The 23,748-nt window shown below is 39.4% G+C and overlaps 1 long non-coding RNA gene across 1 annotated transcript; it reads right to left on the bottom strand.

The window, feature by feature from the left end:
* Positions 1 to 475: 475 nt before the first annotated feature.
* LOC308693612 lies at positions 476 to 1,766 on the bottom strand. Its single transcript, XR_014030487.1, has 2 exons — positions 1,632 to 1,766; positions 476 to 829 (listed from the first exon to the last, which is right to left on the bottom strand). It is a non-coding gene; the product is annotated as an uncharacterized lncRNA (long non-coding RNA).
* Between the last annotated feature and the right edge of the window lie 21,982 nt (positions 1,767 to 23,748).

Here is a 23,748-nt window from a genome sequence, read left to right as displayed (position 1 = left end):
ACATACATTTACCTCACATTTACTCGACAGCCCTACCTAGAACGGTTTTCCTCAGCGTTTGTAATGTCTGCACAAAGGGAGATTCACCTTTGGAGAAAACTGTTGATTTTATACTCGAAAAATATAAGTATCATTATTAAAAATTAATATTACCCCAGAATGAATTGCATTGCTCCCAGCCCAAAACATACAATAATAACAACGATAAATGCTGATCAATTAATTATATTACTTTTTACTGTAAATTATATAATTCAATAAAACAAACAAAATGTAATGTATATCATATGACATAGCTATGCATGAATACACTCTAGATGTGTATATAGTGAACATCTACATTTTCCTTCAAACAATAAATAAAGCATTAATTAATTGTATTTTATTTACTGACAACAATGAGAAATATTAATAAATTAGTAAAAGAATGAATCAAAGTCACCATCACACAATAAACAAATGCATATACAAGTCAACACATGAAACAAAGCTTTATTACAATCATGTATGTAGGCTACAGGCACTGAACCCCACATCCTTCTGCCATCTCAACACAGCGGTGCCCATTCTGCAGATTTATTCTGATGAATCAGCTGACCGCCAGAGGTGAGCCGTTCCCTCGTGCCTGAGGTTGTTGCGTGATGTGTTGTGCTTCACAATCTGAGGCAATAAAGGCAGGTGGAGTGATGGTGGGTCTCATGAGGGCAGGTGGAGGTTCTCATAAGGGCAGGTGGAGTGATGGAGGGTCTCATCCATGGCACCATCTCCAGGATTCAGCTCTGTGCTCTTCGTCCTCAGTGCTCACACCAGTCTGCTGACATTTCAGATCCTACAAAATGCACAAACATAACACAAAAGCAGTAATTTTAACATCACAATGTCATTTGATTTCAGTATTATTTAGATGACAAAAATGCTTTTTTCCACAAATGCCGCCATCATCTTTCTTTGCAGGTCCTGCTCCACCACAAAAGCTGTGCAGCAAATGCACAGAAATCAAGAATCAGAAAAGTGCTGTAATAGCTCTGTTTGAAATTACAATAATTAAAATAAACTACAACTTAATATTTAAATAGTTGTTGTTATCCATTTCTGTAATGTCACAAAGTCTTTGATGGCAGCATTCAGCTTCATGAGCCACTCTAACATCCAGACCAGACTCACGTTACCTCTGTGATTTATGAGCTCAACACTACATTTACATGTTGAGGTTGTTTTAACTTTTAGTTTTTATCCAATATAAATGTTCCTCAATTTATCAACTAATGGACAAATAAAATAGATAACTTATGTTTAGTTACTTTATAGATTTGTTCTACATAATAGCACACATACATCACTCAGATGCCTATTTCATATAGTAATCTGCAATTCTTATAGAAGAGTTTCTTGCCAGATATTAAATAGACATTTAGTAATTGTATTTAAGATGTATACGGTTTAAAATGTATGCAAATCCACTTTGGAGACGTATGTGTCCTTACTGGAGCTTCTCTGTTAGCTATACATAATAAAATGTGATTTACAGCAAAATCACAAATAGCCTATACAGCGTCTTTACACCTTAAACAATTCAACAGTTTACTGTACAGTAGTTCAACACATGCGATCATTTGATTTGTAATACTCACATTTGAGTCTCGTCCGTCATCCTTTCCGTCACGTTCGAGTATGACCTATCCTTCTTCTTCTTTTTTGTGACGTATCCTCTCGCGTGGCCTCCTGGGATAGAAGAGTATCCATCGGTCGAGCACTCAAAAATCTGGCCGAAAGCAGTAAGCCATCCGGGAACTTCTCGCCTACTCTTTTATGAATACTGATGTTTCGAACGTACTGCTTCCTTCACGTACTGTTTTCGCCTACTATATAGTAGGAAAGTAGGCATATTCGAACGCACTTAAGTCCGAATCTCGCGATAATTAGTACGTCACCCAGGTAATTCTCGCCTACTCTTTTGGATTCGTACATACTTTTTCGCTCGCCTACTCTTTTTCCCATACTAAATAGTAGGGAAGTATGCGGTTTCGAACGCAGCCCAGGTCTCTGGTTACAGGACACATGAAGACTTACAAAGAGTTGTGACTCATTTAATTCTCATTGAAAAGGACAAACAAACCATTTTAATCATATCTATTCTATATGTAGCGGGACACCGCATTGAGGTGAGAGCAAGCAACCTCTATATGGTATAGCTGACTACGCCACCCTGTTAAACATGGAAATATAAATATTAAAGGGTTAGTTCACCCAAAAATGAAAATTCTGTCAGTAATTACTCACCCTCATGTTGTTCCAACCCCGTAAGACCTTCGTTCATCTTCGGAACACAAATTAAGATATTTTTGATGAAATCTGAGCCATATCTGAATCCTCCACAGGCTGCTATGTGTCCGAAACTTGCTGGCCCAGAAAAGTTATTAAAGAGATCGTTAATATAGTCCAAGTGACTCCAGTGGCTCAATCTTAAGTTTATCAAGCGACGAGAATACTTTTTGTGCGCAAAAACAAACAAAAATAACGACTTTATTCCACTATTCATTTCCTTCTCGCTGGACTTCCAGTTGGTTCGCGTAGTGTTTTTGCGTAGCGCGTCTGTGTTACACGTCACCACGTAGGCTCACTATTGGCCGACGCCGGTCATGTGTGTGTTGCGTGATGACGTGCAACACAGACGCGCAGCGCAAAAACACTACGAGGCCCAGAGAGAAGGAAATGAAAAGTGGAATAAAGTCGTTATTTTTGTTTGTTTTTGCGCACAAAAAGTATTATCGTCGCTTGATATACTTAAGATTGAGCCACTGGAGTTACTTGGACTATATTAACGATCTCTTTAATAACTTTTCTGGGCCAGCAAGTTTCGGTCACATAGCAGCCTATGGAGGAGTGAGACATGGCTCAGATTTCATCAAAAATATCTTAATTTGTGTTCCGAAGATGAACGAAGGTCTTACGCGGTTGGAACAACATGAGGGTGAGTAATTACTGACAGAATTTTCATTTTTGGGTGAACTAACCCTTTAATGAATTTAAGCACCTACAAAGGACACACAGGAATGTGAATATCGAAAGGAGGGCCTGAGACGTGGATACCAAAAGATACAAAAGTTTTATTTCAATCATCAAGCAGTAATCTTAAAACATTAAAAGACTGAAGGAGCAGGTTACACATACAAACATTAAAGAGACCAAACAGGAAAAGGAGGCCGAGGCTTACCAATGGCAGGGAAACTAGTTTAATACCACCCTGTGCACAGGTCTCACCACAGCACACACACACACACACACTCACGCACACTAATAAGGTCAAGCATGAATGCACAGCGCTCGTCATGTGTATTGTGACACCTGCTTTCCAGCATATTATTCATGTGATCGCTGGGTTGCTGGTGAAGTATGAAAGCGGAGTGAATATCCACCCAGTTTTGGTGGCCAATTCTTAACCTCAGCGTGGTTTGATGCATGATTCTCAGGTTTATTAATTAAATGTTTTTCTTCTGTAACTTTTATTTAAGTTTCAGTTGTTGTTGCTGTTGTTGTTATTCTTTAGGATGTTGGATAAGTTGCAGTGAACTTCTAGCTCATTACACTCATATATTTTATACTTCTAATAAAAAAAAAAAAATTGAACAGAAGTAGCCTAATTAAGGGAGGATTTTTTTTTTTTAAGAAACTAAATATATAAAGATGCAAAATATAGTTTTGGGTATAGGACCTGCTACTTAATAAAGATGAGGTATACTTATTTAGAATGCTGAGAATTACAGCTTTTAATGCAATAATGTTTTGGAGAAAGCAAGAATCCCCAGTTTTAAATGAGTAGATTTAGTTTCTAAAGTACACTATGGAGAGAGGATAACATTAAATTAAGAGCAAATGTATACATTTTGAAAAGATATGTGCAACTCTTATATTCCATAAAATAAAGGCATATATATTAGCCTTTTTATATTAATATATATTAACATTTTTATATAACCCTCACTTTTATTTCTAGTTATTTGTTATTTTATTTATTTACTTATTTAATATTGAATATTTGATATTTAAATAATATTATTTGAATAACTATAAGGAATTGTGTCATTATAAGAGTTTGATATAAATATGTGAATGTTACATTTTTATTAATATTTGTTTATTGTTTTTTGTCTTTTCCCCCTTAAATCATATGTATGTGTTGGTGGGTATTATCACAAAAGAAAAAAAGTAGAAGGAAAAATAAGGAATATTTTATTGGGGGAAAATATGATGTCTTTAAAGGAACTGTCCATTTGTATAATTGTGTTAAATGTGTTTGAATTGAAAGACATAATAAAGTACATTATATATATATATATATATATATATATATATATATATATATATATATATATATATATATATAAAATATTTGTTAGTTGGACATTAGATGTGCCTTATTTAGAATTTTAAACCTACAAGTGTATTTTTATGATAGCAATAACTGTAAAGGGACTGTTGTAATGGGGTAAATCAAATGTAGGTTAATATACTGTCAATTGCTAAGCTCAGATTAATCTTGCCAGTTAAAATTTATACTGTGCTTTTGTAATTATTTATTTTTAATTTTAATATTCATAAATCTTTAAAACAATCTAATTAAATCTTGGGCACAAAACATTCAGCCGGTAAAAAAAGAAAACCTGTAGTATATATATTGTATTTATCTATCTATATCTATAAATACAGTACATATATATGTCTATATTTTCTAATTTATCATTGTAGCCTTATTTAAGTTGATTTTTCTGTATACTGTGTATTTATTTTTGGACTAATAGTGGTTAATAAAGTCCAATAATGGTATGAGAGAGTGTCAGTGGTAATATCATTGTGTTCTTGTCGGTCAGTGTTAGAGGATCTGTGTAACAGCTGAGGCTTAGCCTGACAGTTAGCCTGCCCTGGACCAGGCTAGTGTCCCAGCAGAAGTTGCCAGGGTAACTGAGTTTGAACTATTTTAAGTTTGCTTTATGAAACAGAATCCACCGACAATAAGTCTGACTAACCAAAAATAAGCCTGGCTTGTATTCTAGTCTTGTTTTATGGAACAACCCTCTGGATTAATCAGTTTGTCCAATAATGACAGACAGGAAACAAAAAGCTGTCTGAAGTTCAGGAAGTAGTGCAGCTGTGCATAAAGCCCATTGAGGTGCACAAGCAGGCTCACTCGTCTCGGCACACTGTGCCCGAACAGCACTAGCTTATAAAGACTGAGGTCACTACAGTTAAAGTCTCTTGCTGAGTTAATACACCTTTAAACTATTAATGTCTATGAACAAATATGTATTTTTATGTTTGTGTGCCTCAGCATTTCTGAGTGAACACCGCTGGTTCACTCGTGTACTGTCGATCACGTGATATGACGTCATGACGTGCGGCCCTAACTGACGTTACCTGAAAAATCTATCCAAGATGGCTACCCTCTCGAGCGACGTGGTATCCAGCATGAAACAACTTGTAAGTAAACCAAAACACTTCAAAACTACTTTGCTTGCTGTAATATTGTAAGAATACCATATTACACGTGATATTTGACTGTTAGACGAGGCTATTTTTAAGTTGCAAGCGCTGTGCCGCGGGCGCGATTGCCGTCAGTCCGAGAAGGGTCTGTTGTGGTGAAACTGCGCATGCGCGGGGTAAAACTGCTGGGGTGAAACTGTGGCTCTGCGGCTCTGCAGACAGATATTATTGGTCAGTCCGCCTGCTAGTGACAGATAATATCCTGTGTAACGTTACTGTTAATGTCGTGGCAGGGCAATAATGTTAACGTTAGTCAATAACTCTTTTCAGCAAGCGATAGTCCTTCTGTTTTTGAGTGTGTTGCTGCTGTTTCTGTTAAGCGCCCTGCTCTGGTAAGTTCAATGTGATGTTATAATAGTTACCGAATGAACTATGCAAGTTTTTATTAAACCTTTACAAACGTCTTTTCATTATAGGTTTAAGTGGAAGGAGAGCAGTGAGCATCCCCCAAAATCAAGGTGACTCAAATGTTAATTTAGGCTGTAACTATTTTTCACCATTTCTTTTATTTGGAGCCTAATTCATTAGCATCAATCAAACGTCTCTTAAAAATTAAATATCTTGTTGTCTGTTTTGTGTGCATGTGCAGACCTACATTGTCACCAGAGAGCAACTTTATCGGTAAGTTACATTCACTTGAAATTCTGTATCATTAATTTGTCATTAAAGAGGTTGATTGCATAATTTGACTGGTTTCATATTGATTGTTTTATCTGTGCAGGTGAAGGACTTCTTGGGGAAATGGCCGGCTCTTCGGATTGAATCACAGGTAAAACAGACTCACTTCTCTTTTCTGCCACTCTTCACACATATTTCACTGCCAAATTTTTATTATGTATCACATTCAAATGGAACAGCAAATGCCACTATTCACTGTGTGTAAGAACTATCACTTTGCATGTGACCATGTTGCTCAACAATGTATTTTAACGGAACATGTTGCATCACAAATGTGTTTTCGGTTGCAAATCGAGTATTAGTATTTTTATATAATTATTTTTGTCTGTTTTTGTAGCTTTGTGCTGAGTTCCAACGCATCACAAACGTCAACATACGGAACCAGTTCTACGCTGTGCTTGACCAACACACACCTGCACTGGTGGCCTTGTATAGGCAGAAGGCGGCACGAACCGGTAAGATATCAGAGGCGCTGAGTGACATCTTAAAGACTTATGAACTGATATGTTTTGTCTCTTATGTTTACTGTGATGGCCAACTTATTCAAACTGAAAATTCAGTTTTGTGGTTCTTGCAGATTGTGAATCCACTTAAACGCTTTTTAATTTCAAACTTTACAGGAACCCGTAAAGCGCCTCCATAATTCAGAGAACAACCCACACAAATACGATCCACAAACCGGGTAAGACTGCGTATTGTATACTGTAAATGTTAGTTTAATCTACCACTATATGGATTTGAAATACCAAAACTGAATTTCATTAATGATGCCTGCAACTTTTTCCCCCCAGAATAAATTCATCACATAACCTGGCTGTGACCACTTATCTCTTCGAAGAATTAAGGACAACTTTTACAGACGTTGACCCCGAATGTGCAAAAGGTAATCTTAAAGATGTTGTAATCATTTTAATGTCCTCTGTTTTACTAAGTTTTATTGGCATTACATTTATTTATGATTTATTCAACAGGTTGCAAGACGTATTTTGAGACTTTGCGGAGGAAGTATTCTTTGGCTCAGCCTGAAAAGGCCCAGAAAAGAAACACTATGAGGAACATTGCAAAGAACCGTCAACGAAAGAGACGGGTAAGTTAAGAAACTGGTTAAGCAGTGTTTTTTCTTTTTTTTTCTTCAGAATGTAACTATCTCTGTGTTTTAGTGGTTAAATTACTGTCATGTTTTGCAGTTGCTGGAGACCAGGGGCCTGTTTCAATAAGGAGGTTCAACCAACTCTGAGTTAAAACTTGAACTCTGAGTTGACTTACCCTGAGATGGGAAACTCTTGAGTTTTCGGTTCCAGAACAGCTGAAATGAGTTAGTTCAATCAACTCTGAGTTGACCTACTCTGAGTTAAGCGCGTGCACCACAACTATAAAAAGCCATTATCAATTCAGCGCAGATATTACGAGTCACCATGGCAACAGCGCCAGACAAAAAGAGGAATTACTGTTATACAGTGTTGGGTGTAATTAATTACCAAGTAATCTAAATATTGTGATTTAATTAAAGGGATAACTCTTAATTCTTCTGTAATTTAAAATAAAATCTGATGTAATTACATTAAATAGGCTACTGCATAGACTATAGAGAACAATTCTGTATAAAACAATAGTGGATTTAACATACATTTTTAAAAGGTATATTTTTTATGTAACCTTCTCCCTCTACACACTTTGGTCAAATCAAGAATAGTTCATGCAATTGTATATTGTTTATTTGAAAGCATTAAAAGTGCAGTTTCTTGTCTCTCCTTGTATTGTTCAAGTGGTTGAGGTTGATATGGGATTTAGTAATTAGTAATAAGTAGACCAAAACTTTCTAAAGATAGTAATTATTACATTAATCTAATTACACTGTTGAAGATAACATTGATAACTATTTTAGAGTAACTTGCCCAACTGTTATAATATCAGAGGTGAAACTGGAAGAACAGTAGGCCTGTGTTATTCAACCTAATTTTAATTTTCATGTGGAGCAATCCTGCAGGCATTAAAAGAACATGGCAGCAGCTGAAAATTAAATATAAAAACATAATTCAATCAAGTAAGGCTTGAGCATATCATGGGTGTAGGCTACCTGACTTTACAAACATTTGACATATTAAATAACTAAATAGCATCCAGTGTCTAGCAGTGCAGCAGCATTTACAGCTGAGGGGATTCCAGGAGGGACTTCAGAGCCAGTCACTCCCAAAGATCCAAGGGCCTCATAAAATGGGTTTACATATGTGTCATTTTTTATATAGGCTATTTTTTATATTTCCATTTATTTTACTTTGAGGTTGGGTTTTTTGTAGGTCCTAGCAGATTCTGGTGGTAATATCTGTCTTTTGGAGCCTCCTGTCCCACAGAACCCCAGGAAGTTGTAAGTCGCCTACTCAATACACCAGAAATTAAATAGTGTTATAAAGTGCACTCGACCAAATGCTCATCTTCACAGGAGGATGGGGATAAAGCGTTTCTGCTGCCACAGAGAGGCCTACAGAGTTAATATTATGTGTCTACACATCAAACAATCTACACATTCAGATTTTTTCAAATTTTTATGTGGATAATCTAAGTTTAAATCTAAGTATAAACGGGTATTCTTATCTCTCCCTCCGCCCTCAGAGTGTGGAAGAACAGCAGGCCATTATCTCAGTTGGGGGCAATTGCCTCTATTGTCTTTAGATGATTAGATTTAGTGGTTACCTCTAAGGCTGTGTGTATGTTTAGCACCTTTAAGGACAGCCCACTGAAAGGCCTATAAAGAAACCATGTGAAGTATGTTAGCCAGAATGATTTGGGAAGAACTGCAGCCGCGTCAACGCGAAGTCCTCAATAAAGATTAACTTTGTTTGAACGTGATCCCCAACGTCTCCTGGTCTCTTGCTTCGACGAAGAAAAAGTTTTCAACATATGAATGAACGGTGTATAAATAACCGTACAGTGCATCCTTTTAAACTTGCCGCGGCAGTGACAAGCGCCTCTCACTGCTCTGCCCCTCCGCTTCTGCTGGCTTCAGTCACGTTTCGCTGGTTCTGAACGAAACGCGTTGGCCTAGTACTTTTTGTCCCTCTCTGCTATTATAGTTTTTCAAGATGGCGGAACTACATGGAAGCCTCCGTCAGAGAATGTCTAATATGTCGAGAAGTTTCACTCTCAGTAAACTTCCGGCTTCTGAACTGGTTGCAGTTCCACCCAAATTCCATATGAGGGCGCTCACAGGACGAGTGCAGAATGAATGGAGGTCTATGGCGCTATACCCCTCAAAATCCACTTTTCTCAGGATATCATTTTTTGTCTAGTAATTTGAATGTTGTATTCGAAAGGAAATGCAAAGAAATTACACATTGCTGGGTGTTAGATTTTTTAGAGTCACTTATTTGCTTTAAAAAGTCTTTTAACGTGTCAATGACGTCATACACATGTACGACCAGAGATACGGCTTTACGGCAATCCTTCGGTCACTGTGGTGCTTTCGCGCTCTGCACTTTCTTTTCTCTCGAGACATCGACAACACAGCTGACACTAGTAAACACACAACACAGCCGACACAGGTAAACACACAACACAGCTGACACAGGTAAACACACAACACAGCTGACACAGGTAAACACACAACACAGCCGACACAGGTAAACACACAACACAGCTGACACAGGCAAACACACAACACAGCTGACACAGGTAAACACACAACACAGCTGACACAGGTAAACACACAACACAGCTGACACAGGCAAACACACAACACAGCTGACACAGGTAAACACACAACACAGCTGACACAGGCAAACACACAACACAGCTGACACAGGTAAACACACAACACAGCTGACACAGGGAAACACACAACACAGCTGACACAGGCAAACACACAACACAGTTGACACAGGCAAACACACAACACAGCTGACACAGGTAAACACACAACACAGCTGACACAGGCAAACACACAACACAGCTGACACAGGTAAACACACAACACAGCTGACACAGGCAAACACACAACACAGCTGACACAGGCAAACACACAACACAGCCGACACAGGCAAACACACAACACAGCTGACACAGGCAAACACACAACACAGCTGACACAGGCAAACACACAACACAGTTGACACAGGCAAACACACAACACAGCTGACACAGGCAAACACACAACACAGCTGACACAGGCAAACACACAACACAGCTGACACAGGTAAACACACAACACAGCTGACACAGGTAAACACACAACACAGCTGACACAGGTAAACACACAACACAGCCGACACAGGTAAACACACAACACAGCTGACACAGGTAAACACACAACACAGCTGACACAGGTAAACACACAACACAGCTGACACAGGTAAACACACAACACAGCTGACACAGGCAAACACACAACACAGCTGACACAGGTAAACACACAACACAGCTGACACAGGTAAACACACAACACAGCTGACACAGGTAAACACACAACACAGCTGACACAGGCAAACACACAACACAGCTGACACAGGTAAACACACAACACAGCTGACACAGGCAAACACACAACACAGCTGACACAGGCAAACACACAACACAGCTGACACAGGCAAACACACAACACAGCTGACACAGGCAAACACACAACACAGCTGACACAGGCAAACACACAACACAGCCGACACAGGTAAACACACAACACAGCCGACACAGGTAAACACACAACACAGCTGACACAGGTAAACACACAACACAGCTGACACAGGCAAACACACAACACAGCTGACACAGGTAAACACACAACACAGCTGACACAGGTAAACACACAACACAGCTGACACAGGTAAACACACAACACAGCTGACACAGGCAAACACACAACACAGCTGACACAGGTAAACACACAACACAGCTGACACAGGCAAACACACAACACAGCTGACACAGGTAAACACACAACACAGCTGACACAGGGAAACACACAACACAGCTGACACAGGCAAACACACAACACAGTTGACACAGGCAAACACACAACACAGCTGACACAGGCAAACACACAACACAGCTGACACAGGCAAACACACAACACAGCTGACACAGGTAAACACACAACACAGCCGACACAGGCAAACACACAACACAGCCGACACAGGCAAACACACAACACAGCCGACACAGGCAAACACACAACACAGCTGACACAGGGAAACACACAACACAGCTGACACAGGCAAACACACAACACAGTTGACACAGGCAAACACACAACACAGCTGACACAGGCAAACACACAACACAGCTGACACAGGCAAACACACAACACAGCTGACACAGGTAAACACACAACACAGCTGACACAGGTAAACACACAACACAGCTGACACAGGGAAACACACAACACAGCTGACACAGGGAAACACACAACACAGCTGACACAGGTAAACACACAACACAGCCGACACAGGTAAACACACAACACAGCCGACACAGGTAAACACACAACACAGCTGACACAGGTAAACACACAACACAGCTGACACAGGTAAACACACAACACAGCTGACACAGGCAAACACACAACACAGCTGACACAGGTAAACACACAACACAGCTGACACAGGTAAACACACAACACAGCTGACACAGGTAAACACACAACACAGCTGACACAGGCAAACACACAACACAGCTGACACAGGTAAACACACAACACAGCTGACACAACACAGCTGACACAGGTAAACACACAACACAGCTGACACAGGCAAACACACAACACAGCTGACACAGGTAAACACACAACACAGCCGACACAGGCAAACACACAACACAGCTGACACAGGTAAACACACAACACAGCTGACACAGGCAAACACACAACACAGCTGACACAGGTAAACACACAACACAGCTGACACAGGTAAACACACAACACAGCTGACACAGGTAAACACACAACACAGCTGACACAGGTAAACACACAACACAGCTGACACAGGTAAACACACGTGCTAGAAGAGTTTTTGTTTTGTTTGTTTCTGGTCCCGCTTCGGATGACACGATGCCATCAAGCGGTATCTCTGGTCGTAATCAGTCCTTCACTGACCAATCAGCGTTCATTAGCAGAATGCTAGCGTGTTATGGGCAACAACAACTCAACCTGTAAGAAATCGAAAGGACATAAGTACTCGTTCATTCAACTTTCGACCTATAACCCATGTTGAACTTGCAAAATCTACAATCAGATCTGAGATTTCTCAACGGCAATCGGGTGAAAGACAAATTTAGCCGTCTAGCCCCATTGACTCCCATTCATTCTGCACTCATGGGCGATCGCCCCCAGTTGAACTCTGGTGGAACTACAACCAAAATTCGGAACAACAGGGCTTAATAGGGAGTGGGCAGGCTCTCCGTAGACGGGCTCTGCCTCCGTGGACCTACCCGTCCCATGTATATAAAGATAATAAATTCTTCGTTTACGAGGATTAGTCTGATCGTTGGCATAGGCATTTGTACACCATCGAGGGCATATTTATTAAAAAAATATTGATTTTAGATAATAAAATACCTAAAAAGCTACTCATAGTCCCTTTAATAAAAATGTCAGACTTTCTCATTGTTCTTTGTGTGTGTTTTTAAAATTATATTTGAATGTATTAAAATTGGGGGGGAAGGGGGGGGGGTTAGTGTATACTGAGCAATATCTGCATAGCTGGCCTATAACCAATCAAATCACTGTGCGATAAGGCCTAGGGTGGGCTAAGTTCTAAAAGTAACCAATCAAATCACTTTCCTGGGTTTTCAATGTGTCGTGTCCTCCAATAGTGGCCTGGGTAATGGGAGTGGTTTTAAAAGAAAAGGACCAATAGGGGGGAGGCCAAAAGGTGCACAAAGGTGTGAAAATGTTCTCTTGAAAAAACCTTTGAGGGATTACTTGCCATGGCAACAAATGGCTGTAGCACGGAAGTATACGTCCACAACATACATCCGATTTGGTATCATTTCGGATGTATACGGATATATACAGACCCGTGGAATTTGAGCTATCCGGCCAGTATACTCCTGGATTCTTCCGAATTTCAGCAGTGTATACAGGAGTATACTGGTCCGGATACACCTCTTTTCATGCAGTGTTGTTGAATTTAACTTGTTTCATCCCTTAAGATTATAAATAACAAAAAATGCTATTTTTATATGTGTTATGATGAATTATTCAAAGAAATTTTCCTGAGTATATAATCTCATACTATGATGGATGCAAACCTATGATATTTATGTTTTTTTTTTTGTCATTATGATTGTTCATTATTAAAGATACAACCATGGTATCTTTCCCTGATCTTGTATGTAATTATAAGTTCTGCAATAAAAAAAATGATACGAGCGACAGGTGCACTAACACCTCATAACATCAGTAGCTCCACAACCCAACCTACAACGGTTTCCTCAGCGTTTGCACAAACGAGACATCGGGCAGCTGCTCGAAGATCTTGCATTTGGAGAAAACTGTTGATTTTATACTCAAAAAAGGTAAGTATCACTCCTTCAAAATTAAGATTAACCCAGAATGAATTGCATTGCTAGCCCACCCCAACACTTACACACAATAATAATGATAAATGCTGACCAATACTTAATTATATTAACTTTTTTTTTTGCTGAAAATTTTAGTAAAACAAGCAAAAATATCATTTGTTTTGCCATATGACATAAATATGCATGAATACACACTAGACAAATGGAGCCAAGGGGGGGGGGGGGGGGTGCGCAAGATGGCGCCGTGAGCACAGGTGTTGAGACATAGCGCCCATTGATTTTAAGCAATAAAACGGACTTCTTGATCTTAGTCTGCGCCTTATTTGAATGTTAAGTGCTACTCGGGTGTTACGGTTTGTTCACGTTTGAGGAAAAAAAATGTCAACTGATAAAAAAAAGGAAGAATTCTGCGACGAAGAAGAAAGAAATGATTGTTGACACGGAGGCGTCGTCAGCCAGCTCTGCCTCTGCTTCTGCCTACAACGTCCTTGTCGACAGCTGTCATGATTACAATGGTCCTGGTGAGAAAACGGAATTTTCGGTGATGTCAGAAGTAGATTTCCCCTCGCTCCCTGATACTCCTGTGAAGCCTCCCTCAAAGAAAGGCCGAGGTGAGTCCGCTGACGACATTATAACTAGTCAATGGTTGCGGTCAACACTTCTCACATTGCCGGATCGAGAGAAAAGCTGAACTCCGTGTGTGATGAGGTGAATGAGGTGAAGACCAAAGTTTCCCAAGTCGAGTCAACACTGTTGAAAGAGAGCAATCGGATCGGCGTATTGGAGTTACACATCACTGAATTGGAGCGGTATTCCAGACGTTGGAATTTGAAATTACACGGCGTGTCAGAAAATATTGATGAGAAAAGTGTAAGGAGAGAAGTGGTTGGAATTTGTCAGAAATTATTGCCAGAACACGCTGACCGACTCCCAGATGTGATCGACACTGTGCATCGTGTTGGTGTGAAGAAAATGAATTCTGCCCGCGGTGTAATCATCCAGTTCTCTTCGCGTATACACAGAGCAGCAGTATGGGCGGCAGCCAAAAACTCCGCTTATCTACGCGAAAACGGTCTGCGTTTCAGAGAGGATCTTTGCAAGGCCGACAGAGATAGTAGAATGAAGTTGTGGCCATTAGTCGACGAGGCACGGAAAGCAGGAAAGGTTGCCTATTTTGTAGCTGGTCGGACCTTCGTGGAGAAAAAAGACATCTTTCCGCCAGGCTGAACTCTCTCAACTTTGAGGTGTTCTGTTTACATGCTTGGTTAAAAAAACAAAACAAAAAACACACACAAAACAAGCCTTTCTTTTTCATCGCGACTTGTTTTTTCCCTTACCTCAAGTCCAATTTAATAATGGTACTTTTTTGTTGTTGTTGCAAAAGGTCATTTTTGACCAGGACGATATTTTCATTATATGAAGAGTTGATAGCTAATGTGCATATTTTGTCGGTTATGCCTACGAAGCTACAGTTGATGTGGTGCTTCTGTTCTCATCACGTTTTTTCAACAAAAAATTGTTCAAGCGAATTTCACTTTTGTTATTTTATTCTAATTTCTTATTTTGATGTCTTTATCTTTAATTTCACTCAATGCCAGGGGACTTAGGAACAATTTAAAACGGAAAGCTATTTTTTTTTTTTTTTTGCAAAACAACGTAAAACAGATTTTTGTTTTCTTCAAGAGACTCACAGCATCTCTGAAGATTTGCCTTTTTGGAAATCCCAATGGGGAAATGACATTTTTTGTTCTCATGCCTCTCAACGCTCTGCGGGTGTCTGTACACTTAAGCACTTATTCGCTGGCAAACTTCCCTATACAGACTTCGATACTAATGGACATTATGTGTGTCATGTTGTTCAAATTCACAACTTTAATTTCATTGTCGTAAACATTTATGGGTACAATTCAAAGGCAGAAAATGATGTTCTTTTAAGCAGGATAGAAGATAGAATTGTTTATTGGTTAGCCAAATTCCCTAATGCACACATACTCTTGGGTGGTGATTTTAATATCACATTAGATAATGTGTTTGATAGATGGCCTCCAGGATCTTGTTCTAATACAAATGCAAAGCTTAAAATGTTAATGCAAAGGTTCGATCTGATTGATGCTTGGAGATTTAAACATCCTCATAACACAACTTTTACCTGGTCTAATAATTCAAGGTCTAAGCAATCGAGAATAGATTTATGGTTGGTTTCCCACGTGCTTAAAGACAATTTCAGTACTGATATTTTATCTACCCCTTTAACTGATCATAAAGCAATACAAATCAGCATTGATCTACTTCCAGTGACTTCTGCTAAATTTTATAACTCATATTGGAAACTTAATAGTTCTGTACTGAAACATGAGACAGTTATATTAGAGGTAAAGAAAATTATTAATTCCTTTTGGACTAAAGCCAAAGCAGAAAGGATTTACGGTAAACATTGGGAGTTGCTTAAATTTGAATTGGGCAAATTTTTCAGAAATTATTGTAGTAATACTGCTAAACTCAAAAGAGCCCAAGAAGAGGACATCATTTCCACCATTACATATTTATCATCTAGATGGCCTGATAGCTTATCTGTCGAGGAAAATAATACTCTCTGTGAGTATCAGCACAAATTGGACGAACTTTATAAATTTAAAGCTGAAGGTACTTTTGTAAGGTCCAGAAGACGCTGGCTTGAAGAAGGAGAGCAAAATTCAGCTTACTTTTTAGACTGGAAAAGTCTCTGACTAAAAACAACATTCATCAGCTCAAAATTGGTAACTCTCTCTATGAAAACCCAAAAGAAATTGCCAAATATTGTTCAGATTTCTATAAGAATCTTTATAGCAGCCGTTTTTGTTATGACAGCACTGTATCCTTTATGGCCTCGGTAGGTAACGTAAATTGTATTAGTGCTCCCGATAAAGATTTTTGTGATCGCCCCATTACATTAGTTGAGGTCCTCGAGTCTATCAAAAACTTAAAGATTAATAAATCGCCAGGTGTAGATGGCCTCACTTCAGAATTTTATCAAAGATTTGCAAAAGATTTGGCCCCTTTTTTATTAGAAGTAATTTATGAAAGTATTAGTGTGGGATCTCTTCCCTCTACCTTAACACAAAGTTTAATAACTCTTATCCCCAAGCCTAAAAAAGACTTATTATTAATTGATAATTGGCGTCCAATTAGTCTTTTAAATTGTGATTATAAAATAATTGCTACAATTTTTGCAAAACGTTTAAAAACTATTTTAGAGGACATCATAAATGAAACGCAATCAGGCTTTCTAAAAAACAGACACATTTCAAACAATATCCGGCTGGTTCTTGACCTGTTAGACTATTCAGAGTTAGTGAAGGATGATAGTTATATGCTTTTTCTGGACTTTTATAAAGCCTTCGATTCTATCGAACATGGTTTTATATTCAAAACTTTAGAAAAATTTGGTTTTGGGAACCTGTTCATTAGAGCAGTTAAAACTTTATATGTCAATGGACATGAGCCTGACATGGGCCTATTATGTGAAGTGTAGGTTGACAGAAACACGCCAAATGGTGACGTGAAAGGACTTTATTATATTAACATTTTTGATAATTAGGCAGCAATAGTATTTCACCCCTTAAACCAAAACCTGCGAAAAAAAAAATCATAATCAAATTAAACCATGTGATAATGAGCTGATGAATTGAATCAGGTGTGTTTGATTAGGGAGACAAAGAAAACGTGCAGGGTTGGGGGTCCTCCAGGAGCAGGTTTGGGGAACACTGCTCTAGGGTAAGGCTAGATGTGATTCCTCTTTAAAAACATAATTAAATAGAATGTCATGAAATAGTTACATAGTGTCGCCTATCAACAAAATACACATCCCAGCATAAACGCTATTGTTATTAAAGTGTTTGTTCACAAACCACTATAATTTGAACAGGCAAGCATAGGCCTACTGTATGCGTGATTTGGCATGGCAGCCAGTACGAATAATAAATGACCTAACCATCGCCTTACCTAATGCAGCAAAACTCCGGCTTTCTGAACGGCGAGGTGTGAGGTCTGATTGGCCATTGCGTTCAAGAAATCATCAGATACGTTTGTAATTGAATAATCAACATTTTTCATTTAATTTTCACACACTCCACCTATGTGTGGATTTTTTTCATGAAATAACATTCCCAGTGGCATCTACTGTAGGTAAAGGATGACAGGGGATCTGTCTCAGATTATCCACCAGTATGTGTATGCCTGTTTCTGTGTACAGATGAGCCACAAAAGGATCCACCTGGAAATGATGGACATACCAGGACCTGCGCCTGGACACGACGACAACACAGTCCTGAAGTGTCAACTAGTCTCTCCCCTGTGAAGGCCTCGTGGCTACCTGGACGAGATAAATAATTCTGTATTATACATTTTTAAGGCCAGACAAGTAGTTACGCGCATACCTATGGACTGAACATGTGATGCGCAAGGTTGTTGTGTGCACAGAGGTTGCGTAGGTTTGCGCAGAGATAACTGATAATCATTTGCACCTTGGAACCTATTTCCGGGAGTGTGTTCTCGAGCCCCAGGCACTGCTTTGTGCGGATGGACGGCCGGAGCGCTGAGGGTTTTCTGTTAGAACAGTGTTGTGTTAGCGGCCCCTAAGTTAATAACTAATGATCTTCACAACGGAAGTGACTCAATCAATCAAACTAACTTTAGTTGGACAATAACTGTATCCTTGAGCTGCTGTAAAGACAAAACAATCTCTGTTACTGTAATTTCCTATTATCACTGTAAAGCTGCTTTGACACAATTCATATTGTTAAAAGCGCTATATAAATGAAGGAGACTTGACTTGATTTCATAGGAAATCACTTTCAAAATGTTTCTGTTGATGCTATGGCTGAACAGCCAGAAGTTCCTGAACGGGTGTGTTTTTCAGCCTTTTATAATATTCTGTACATTCACCTTGAAGGACAGCTTTTACAGAGCGCTTTAATTCACCATCAACCTCGTTTTATTGTAAGGTGAATTCAACAAGGGTTCTTTTTCTTTGAAGCAACAAAGGCTAAATCATTTGTTAGTTGTTTTTTGTAACTGGTGTTGATGACACGCAGCGACAAATACAGTATTATTAGATGTATGATGTGTTTCTACCCTGACACATTTCAACAGAGACCCGGCGCGCGCAGTGAGGGAGACCAAAGAAACTTGCTAAAAAGAGATCCAGCAAGAGAGAGGCAAAGAAAAACGCCCTATCTTAATTTCTGTTGCACTATTTTCATTTTGTACTGTTTTAATTGTACACAGCAAAGCTGCAGTTTCTTTGTCAATACAAATTTAAAATGTCACAAGAATAAGATTCTATATTTCTCATTTTGCATCGCAAAGGGAATAAACGCTAAACTCGACGCAACCCTGTTTTTAAAGGTACACTGTGTAGGAACTTCTCCAATCTAGCAGGGAAATTGTATTTTGCATTCAAACAAATAGTGCTCTCTAACGCCTCGCTTTTTCAAATGCGTGTTGCAACTACTTTCGGGTGATGAGGTTCGTTATTTCAAACAAACTGCAACTTGACACACAACGAACAAACGAATGTTAGAGTATGAATCACAGACTGAAAAAAGCATGAGCTATGCTAATTAGTAGTGATACCTTCTTTATTAGTTTTTTTTTAATGTATGTGCATTGTTAGATATCATCATCAGGTAATTCAACGGTAGGGAGAGGGAGAGGAAGAGGTAGAGAGAAAGGACAGAGAGGCAGTGGATCGGTGGGAGTGCGGCGAGGAGGACGAGGAAGAGGAGAAGGAGAGCGAGAGTCAAAACCACGCCCGACAGCTGCAAGAGACGATCTTGAAAGAATTGAAGGTTTCCAAAGACAGAGAAGAGAAGCGACAGAGGTTTGTACAATTTATGTGGCTAGCAGAAGCTGTGAATTTTCATTCTCTGCCCAATCCTATGCACGTAGCGAAATAGTCACAACGTGAGCTACTTGATTGTTTTTGAAAACAAAAGGCCTATACAAAATGTTATAAAGGGCAATGTTTTGTTTTGCACACCAATAAAGTTTTCTTTTGTCAACACTGATACATGAGATCCCTGCATTGCCTCCAGTGCACTATCCTGCAAAACATGCTGTTCAACCTGTTGGCTGTATAGGTCTACTGTTAGATTTTGGCCGAGCAGTCGTTTGGGTGGCTCATCAATGTGTTAGATTTCTCCAATACATAAAATAAGCAAGCTTGACCAGAGTTGTTGTGGGGAGAAGAATTTATTGAAGGTTTGTAGTGTAGCCGTCCTTCAGCAGCGATGTTAGCATGTCGCCCTTCAGCAATCTTAACCCAACGTTCTGTGTCTGAGACAGAACTTTATACATGAAGACATAGCCTATGGGCTACAAACAATAGAAAACTGTTAGGACCTTGCTAATCCACTCTGAGCAATGCTGATTCTTTTTATTCATTCACACCAATCAGTTTCTATGGGCCATACATCTGAATGGGTCATTCATCTGAATGGGTCATTTGGCACACACCTTTGCAGACACAGACAGAGTGCATCTGATACACAGTCACAATGTAAATGACTGAAAATACAAAATCTATCAATCCCTCCTCTGATCATATTTGATCACATAATAAAAAAAAAAATAGATATCATGTACACATGCTGTATGCAGGTTCCTTCTTGCAATAAAAGTTACAGTATAAGAGTTCATGGTGAAACTTTGCATCCTCTTGAATGCTTGAATCCTCTGGAAGCTTTTATTTTGGAGTTGTGATCTTTTGGAAATGGCGGATAGTGTTGTGTTCTGTGTATATTCATGAGTTTTCATCTAGGTGGCCAGTGCAGTCTAAACGTTGGATGTCTTTGCTCATCCTCTGGAACAATGTAGATTTATTCATATTTACAAACATTTTTGCTCATGTATTTACGCCTCAAATACCAGCAAAACAACAGCTCAATCTGCCAGTTGGTAGCAGCATGGACGGCTGATCCTGTGAAAGACATGAGTGCCATTAGTCATGTGCACACAATTCAGTATGTGTTAGAGGCAAAGGTAATGAGCTAATGTTTGTCACTTACCCAGACCTCTGCTGACCTGTGTCTGTACCGACTCTGATGTCGGTGGTGGAGGTATCGGGGCACAACACCAAGCCACCTTGGGTCCTCTTTCACGGCATCCCAACTCCGCTTGTGACTCTCCCTTTCAAGATGCGTGCTTGCAACTCAGGGACGTAACCATATGATTTCTCACACTTTCTGGCGTAAAGGCTATATCTTCTTGCATTTTTTTTTGAATCACGGCACTTATTGTTCAAAAAAATGCTTATAAGAAACTGCTGAAATGTCTCTGCTGTCTTGCAGCAAACCAATGACGACTTCCTGTGACCAGAGGATCCCGCAGTTTGTGTATGCCATCAGTCAATGTCCACTCAGCGTACTTTCTGACGGCTGTGATTAAAACGTAAGCAATGCATTTTCAATGTTTAGTAAAACATCATCAAACATCAAAAACATCAACAGTGAACGGTGTTCAAAAAGCCAGCTCACGTGTTCCTTCGACGAGCAGTGTATCAGTATCGGTACGCCCCTAGTTTAGCACATACTTTCTGCAAACTGTGCTCTATCGTTCTAGAAAACAGTACAACTATTGTCAAGTCAAAATCGATAAGCTCATATTATGAAATACTACACCAGAAAATTAGCCTGGATGCCGCCGAACTTAGCCCCGCCCACAACATTTGAGGTCGGGAATTTCAGTCTGGACTTGATCCGTTGTGGAGCAACTATGCTCAAACCAGAGCTGTTCGGACCGATCAAATTGTCAGGGCGGGCTTTATACGATGATGGACAGATGATCAACAGTAACGTAATCATCCACGTCACCAAAGAGCGCTTGGGTTGAATTCGTTTACAACAAAGATGGCTGCCGCTGGAGAATTGAGATGTGTAGATTCAGCCATCGCGTCTGTTATAGAAGATATCGACATCGCATTAATTTTAAAAGAGGAACAGAGAACCGCGATCAAGGCATTTGTCGATCGGAAAGATGAATGAAGAACATACGTCACTTACTCCGTTGCTCTGATTGGTTGTAGGTCTGTCCAATTGAGTGCAGAGGCATTTTCTTTCCTGGTTCGGTTGAAACACACCCCATAATCACAGCCAAATGGAGCAGATCTGACTAGAATCTGAGTATGACGACGTCAGGCTAGCAGAAAATAAGACATTGCTTAAAATCCTTATTGTAGGGAATATGTGATTGGAAATAAAATGCACAATAAGCACAGTTGTCTCAAATAAACATGATTATGTAGTCATCTCAACAGGTCTAGTGGAAAATGTTGCCATTGCATATGAATGATGTGTATGAGAATACTTGACAGCCACATGAACTGGGTTGTTATTGAAAGCACAGAGAGGCCCGTCTACGAAAAGAAGAGAGCAATTTGAAAAAGATTATCACTGTACAAGTGGTAACTGGATAATAACCATAAAACTGGGCAGTCAAGTCAAGTCACCTTTATTTATATAGCGCTTTTTACAATACAGATTGTATCAAAGCAGCTTGACATTGATAGCATGAAAATAATACAACAAAGTTTGTTTCTAGAAGAAAATTGCATCATCGTCCACCCTAAATAAGGCAGATCAGTAATATTGTTGAATATTAAATGTCCCCAACTAAGCAAGCCAAAAGCCAAGGCGACAGTGGCAAGGAACCAAAACTCCATCAGTGACAGAATGGAGGAAAAAACCTTGGGAGAACCCAGGCTCAGTCGGGGGCCAGTTCTCCTCTGGCCAACGAGCGAACAGTGTATGATTATGATCCAGGCTGCATTACAGGTCAGAAGTCAGATTGGTCGTGTCGATGAGGCCTTCACAGGGCTGATGAGGCTGGCACTTCAGGGATGCGTCATGGATGGGTCAAGGTGCAAGTCCACCATCTGATCTGGATACGGCCGGGATCCAGCTGACTTCAGTAAACAGGGAGAGACTGGTTGAGACTTCAGCACTGCATTGTCATCGCGTCCAGGCGAAGGTCCTTCATCGGATCTGGATCCGACCCGGATCCGGCGGACTGCGGTAAACCTCGGCATAAACAAAGACACGAAAATTAGCGTAGACGCCATTCTTCTTATAATGAAACGAGTACATCAGGATTTATGGGAAGTGTTCCTGGTTCCAGCTGACCTAATCTATGCAGCTTAATATTGAATTATAGAAGTCTATAATGTGTTATGTGAATGCTAGGTCAAAGAGATGTGTTTTTAGTCTAGCTTTGAACTGACAGAGTGTGTCTGCTTCCCTGACAATGTTAGGAAGACTGTTCCAGAGTTTTGGTGCTAAATAGGAGAAGGATCTACTGCCAGCAGTCCATTTCGATATTCTAGGTATATTATCAACTGGCCGGAATTTTGAGATCGCAATAGATGTGAAGGACTATAATGCGTTAAGAGCTCGCTCAAGTACTGCGGAGCTAAACCATTTAGTGCTTTGTAAGTAATCAGCAATATTTTAAAATGTACAATGTTTAAAGGGATACTTCACCTCTGGAAAGATGAATGTGTATTTAAAATAGGTCATTTATGTAGAAGAAATGTGAAATTATTAGGTCATTTATGTAGAAGAAATGTGAAATTATTTTAATGTGAAATTAACAGTCAATAAACATGTTAATTTACTGCATGCACTCAGAAGAAAATCACTAGTTTTAAACACATTTAATTGCACACAGCCTCTCTCTGTAATTGTTATGTTCAGTTTGTGGACTCTTATGTTGAGTTTCCTTTGGTTCCTATGTTACCTTCCTGTGTTTAGTTCATGTTCCATTGTTTATTTGTTTCTAAGTTTACTCATTGGCTAATTGATTACATTCACTTGTGTGTTGTTGTGCTGCTCATATAACAATACACAACAGAACAAAACAGTTCTTCTCTTAATCCTGTAATTTGATTCTTGCCTTCTTTGTTTTTGTAATTAAAGTAAATCTGCTGCAGTTGAGATCCTCTGCTCTTAAAAAACAAAGCAATAATTGAACAGATTGCACTATATGGCA

Source organism: Scardinius erythrophthalmus (genome assembly GCF_964197995.2).
Source record: "Scardinius erythrophthalmus genome assembly, chromosome: 7".
NCBI classification, from domain to species: domain Eukaryota; kingdom Metazoa; phylum Chordata; class Actinopteri; order Cypriniformes; family Leuciscidae; genus Scardinius; species Scardinius erythrophthalmus.
Note: the sequence above shows the minus strand (reverse complement) of the source record. Positions and strands in the feature narration are given on the sequence as shown.